General features: G+C 42.0%; 1 long non-coding RNA gene across 2 annotated transcripts; it reads left to right on the top strand.

Annotated features, from left to right (window-relative positions):
- The first annotated feature begins 1,868 nt into the window (after positions 1-1,868).
- LOC123147540 (uncharacterized) lies at positions 1,869-5,160 on the top strand. Of its 2 annotated transcripts, XR_006473251.1 has the most exons (3): positions 1,869-2,170; positions 2,272-3,814; positions 4,888-5,160. It is a non-coding gene; the product is annotated as an uncharacterized lncRNA (long non-coding RNA). The 2 variants fall into 2 exon arrangements; XR_006473250.1 differs by having other exon boundaries at positions 2,272-5,160.
- The last annotated feature ends 223 nt before the right edge of the window (positions 5,161-5,383 follow it).

The following is a 5,383-nucleotide window of genomic DNA, read 5'->3' as shown; positions in this document are numbered from 1 at the left end:
CACTCCCCTGTCCCTCAGAGTGGTCGTGTCATGCAAAAACAACTAGGAGAACACAAAAGACGTTCGTGCGTCGTGCACATGTACAACCGTGTCCCAACTGCCTAAAGACCACAAGTATGTCAATGAACACGTCACTAATAACATTTAGAATACAGAGGCCCTTCCGTGTGTCTCATTCTTATCCTTACAAGACGATGCACACCGTGTCTTTGCGTCCCTGTCCCTCTGAGAGGCCGTGCTAGGGAAAAATACTTCGGAAAACAGAAGCATGGTCGTGCGTCATGGACATGCACAACCTGTCTCAGTGAACGCGTCACTGAGAAAATTTGGAAAACAGAAACAAAGTCGTGCCTTATGTGCATGCAAATCCGTGTGTGTTGGGGCCGTCAGTCCGTGCCTCTATCTTTGCCGCTGTACAATAGCCACATGTCAGTGAGCAGGCGCATACTATAATTGTCTCTTCTATTTTGTGCCAACCCAGACCCCCCTCCCACTCACCCGCTGTAGAGTTCATCGTCTCTTCTCTCTCGATTCTCCCTCTAGATCTAGGGTTAGTCCATTTTATCTTAATTTCTATGTGAATTTTTTGCTAAGATCTGTTTCCCTCTATGTTAATCTCTATCGTGTTTGAAAGCGATGCATCTACGCTGTTATGCTAGGAATTACTTGAAAATTCGTTGTGACCTAAACCAAATTCACGCAGTACGAGGCCGAACCTGTACACGACCCATGCCTCTTAGGGGTGGGGTTGATTGGGAGTTGACGTTTGTGCTTGAGAACGCTACGAGCTGCAGCGATCTGCGGCGTCCAAGTCCCAGGTGAGCAATGAACTTCGCCAAGGGAGGTTGGTAGTTAAATTGAAGCCTGTTAGGTCTTGCAAACAATGGCGGTGGCCTGAAGTCCAAGAGAGTGGCCAGACGTCACGCACTATTGCTTAACCGGACACAGGGGGCTGGAGGTCGGCGTTTGGGGTGCTGTTGACTGGGAGTCGGTGTTTGGGATCTTGTAGGTTGGGGACAAGGTTAACGTTGATAGATCACCTGTTTCAAATACCACCTAGCCACACATGTTCGCGTGGTTGGCGTCGGCGACGGTAGGGTAGGGTTGCGGATGACGTTGTTGGGTGCAGCTGTGAGGAATTTAGATAAAATTTTATTGTTGCAAACACTTTTTTGAGCCGCCTAGTGATAGATTATTGTTTCTGCCTTTTGCTTTTCTTGCCTTGAAATATACATTTGTTAAAGCTGCTTTTATAACCAAGCACCAGAGATCCTTTACTGACTGACATTGACAGCCAAGATTGTGAACAGCTCTAAAAATAGTTAATACTGAATTGTGATGAATTAAGCAACCATTTTTGGAAAATAGAATACGGATTTAATTAAATTCATGAACCTGTTGCGGATGATAATCAACGACCTTTCCTGATAGAGCGTTGCTGGTGGTATGCTTCCTATACCAAAGTTCAGTAATGTATGTCTAGTTTTTGAACGGGCTGTACACACTAGTTTTGTTATTTAGTTATGTCATGGTATGTAATTGAGCATATAATTATGTCCAAGAGGACGGCGGTGAAAATTCCCGGTCAAAGAAGGTGAAACACTTACGTGGGTTACTTTATTTATCTGTGATAATAATAAAAGGATTCACTGACTAATAATGGAGGATGAATGGTTGTGGTGAAGTATGTTTCTGCATAGTTTAGTGAGGTTGCTAGCTCCCCACGTCAGTAGTATACATAATTTTCACTATGGTGCTCCGCAGACTAGCGTGATGCCAAGTACACTACAAGAAACCTAGTAATACATGACGGATTTCCGGTGACAATTTCAAAAACCGCCATGGACAGACTAGTAAAGCCCCGCAAGCCCGCCTAAGCCCGCCTGAAGCCCTAAACCATTCCCCTCATAAAACCTAAACCTAACACCAGAGGCACTCCTTCCCCACTCCTCCTCTGCCGCCGCCCCCATCGTCTCAACCCTCTCTATTTCCCTACTTCCTTGCCCTGCCCGCGCCGCATCACCATCTCCTCCTTCTCCGCTGCACCGCCGCCGTCCTGCTCCTTCTCCTCCACCGAAACCAACCGGAGCACGCCTGGAAGCGGAGTAGATCCCCGTCCGTCTCTCTACTGGATCTGGATTGGCTCCCGTGACTCTTCCTCCCTCTGTTGGTAAGGACGCAGTAGCTCTACTACTACCTTTTGCGGTGAAGAATCGAACTGAATCCAATTCAATCTAGGCGTATCTCTTATCTTTGCGACCTATTGTGCAGATCCGGCATGGAGCTCAAACCTGACGTCAGCTTGTCGGAGCGGAGCGGCCGTGCGGTGGCCGGTCTACTACACGGCACACTGGAGGCAGAAGCGACGGCAGCATCACCCTTTCCTTCCCCGTCCATGAAGTCAGACCTCTCGCTCGCCCCCTACGTCCAAACTGTAGATCCACCTGTTCTTGTTTTCCCCCATTTTTCTTTGGACTAATCTCATAGCTTCCGGGTCAGTTCATCTTCAATCTTCTGTAACCCCATGATAATATCCACGAATCAGTATCTTAGTTGATTTTGGTCTATGGCTACCTAATTCTAGAGCTAGAATAGAATAGGTTGAGGGGATAGATCTGACACTGAGTAGGCAAGCATTTCAGTCTAGGTTAGTCGTTGGTTTTGGAGCAAAATAGAGCGCCCCTGAAAGAAATGATCTGCACACGGGAGAAAAAAAAGGTATTTCAAAATATGTGAACAACATTTCATTGCAAGGAGAGCGCCATATTGGTCAGAGTGCTAGAGCTGCACTTATTGTTTTCATTTCCTGCTATCCGATATGCCATTAATCTTACGTTCTCAACGTACAAATGTGCTTCACCAAATTTTAAAAATAATCTTGATGGTTAACACTTTAACTTGAGGAGATATTTCCATAAGCATGTTTAGTTTTTTCCTGTGCTAGGCTCTATTAGCTTATTCTGAATCTGAACATGACATGATGAACCACTGGAATGTAATCAGACCATTTTCTCTCTCTATGTGTGTGTGTAACAAGTTCCTTTGATTGATTGTCATACTTCTCACACACACGGACTGGATCCCGGCTGCGAGGGCAACCTCTAGCCTCTGCATCTTCCTCCCTGACGGTAGCGGCCTAACACGCATGGACTGAAGTGTTGGTCAGGTGCCCACAACTCGGCTCTTCATGCTTGAGATTTTGTGCTTCTCTGATCTGGTTTTAGTAAGTTGTAAAAGGCCATAGCTGGTTCTCAAGGAAGAGCCTTCACCTCATGGCTGAATATTGGGTAAAATTGCGGGCATACAAATTACATCTTTTTTTTGTTGCCTTATAAACATGGTTGTAAACAAACTGAATATTGGCAAACAAACTGTATGTCCATTCTAACTCTGATATTTCTGAAAGTGAAAGGGAGGTAGGATAGCGTAGAGAGCAGAGAACACACAAGTTATGTTGAAAATTTTGGCCGAAGTTACAGTGCATTAGCTAGTATAAATATAGCACAACTAGCATGCCTAGATGCAGACGACGTTGATGGTAAGATATGCTTGACAACTAACAAACATGATCATATTATTCATTTCATAAATGTAGACAAAAAATATCTCTTTGTTTTGACATAAAAACAATCCAATTTATCTTCTCGCTTATGTTTTGGATTTCACTATGACCTGACTCTCTTTCTTTGATTTTTTTACACGACTTGTTGCCTATAGGTGTAGATGCTGAAACCTTCCTACAGTAGGTGTGCCTTTCACATGTTTGTTGAGATGTTTGATAATTTTTTGGCCTGATGCAATAACATCAAAACAGGTTAGTGATTGCTACTACATGGCGTACATGCAAGTGCCCTGATAAATTTTTTGGCCTTATGCAATAACATCAAAACAGCTTAGTTTGTCGTACTTAATTAATTTGTGCATGAAGTATTCTAGTTTGCAAAAATTAATGTTGCTTCTTACTGTTATGTATATGCGTGTAGTAGTTCAAGCTTGCATACACTAACTAAGATCACAAGAAAGATAGACATACTTCTATTTTGCAATAAAGATGTTAAATATGAAATTTTTGGAGGATATGTGCTAGGATTTTATAGTTAAGCAGTGTTTTCTGTTTCATGCTGATACCTTTTTGGCTCCCCTAGATTGAGCATATCTAAAATGCAATCTGTACAAGATGAACCAATGAAAAAAAAAGGAACTTCAAACTCTAGCTTGTACCTTAATAACCTTGCATTGCTTAGATACACTACTAGAGTGGTCGTCACCTCCTATTCATTTGTTCTGATTTGGCTTGTACATTAATAACCCTGAAGTAATTTTTAAGCCATGCATAGATTAATTTGTAGTTCTCGTGCAAGCTGTTAGGTTTCCTAGACATGCACAAGCCTTGTTCCTACCGTTGTCACCCAGTAAACATATATACTGGTTCAGTTTATTTCATTTCATTATTTTTTCCTATTATAGATAATACTACTATGTTTGTAAAGTGGGCAGCAATTTGCAGCATAACCATTAAATCTTATGGCGCTACTCGTTGACCCGGTTGGCGTAAACATCACAGCAATGATATTGTTTGTTAGTGATGCCATTTTGTTGGCATGTTATGGCCTCAACTAGTACTACTATAGTACTTGAGTTCTGGGATGTATGTTTTGTTTCTTTGTCATTTGACTTTCATTTGACATGCTTTTCTTTGGATTAATTTTCGTCCTCATGTTTACTCTTGTTTTATAGTAGATGCAAAGTTATTCTCATTTGTAGGCACTATAAGATCTAAGAATTTTGGACAACATGTAGTTCATTTTTAACTTTGTTGTAATTCTCTTTTTTCTATGAACTACTCATATATGCAAATATCTAATAAGGTTCCTCTAAATATGCTAGGTAAGATTAGGTAGCGAGCTACTTGGTGTTGCCATCACAATCAGCCACGACATGTTAGTTGCCATAGGAGGGCTGAGGAGGGCCGACGACAAGAACATGAATAACAACCTCAATAGTTCATATGTTATGTTGATGTAAAATGGATTGTAATGGTTCCTAACTTTGCAGTGAGGATTTTGTAAACTGCTATGTTGTAGATACATATAGATGGCTGCAAGCTGTATTAACTGTGTAATGTTCTGATACTTTGAAGACACATCCTCTTTGTAAAAATTCTCATTTGGATTTGTGAGACGCACTATGCTAAAAACGTAATGGTCAAAATTAGGCAGAAATAAATGGGCTAATGCGGCAGAAATGAATGGGGTAATGGGCTCGACCAAATTGATGACGATTTTTGTGACGGAAAATAGTATCCATGTAGGCAGCCATGTCATTCGAATTGGTCAACGAAAATCCTACGTGGCGTTAATCCATGACGGCTTGTTCCCGTCAT

Source organism: Triticum aestivum, chromosome 7A (genome assembly GCF_018294505.1).
Source record: "Triticum aestivum cultivar Chinese Spring chromosome 7A, IWGSC CS RefSeq v2.1, whole genome shotgun sequence".
NCBI lineage: Eukaryota > Viridiplantae > Streptophyta > Magnoliopsida > Poales > Poaceae > Triticum > Triticum aestivum.
Note: the sequence above shows the minus strand (reverse complement) of the source record. Positions and strands in the feature narration are given on the sequence as shown.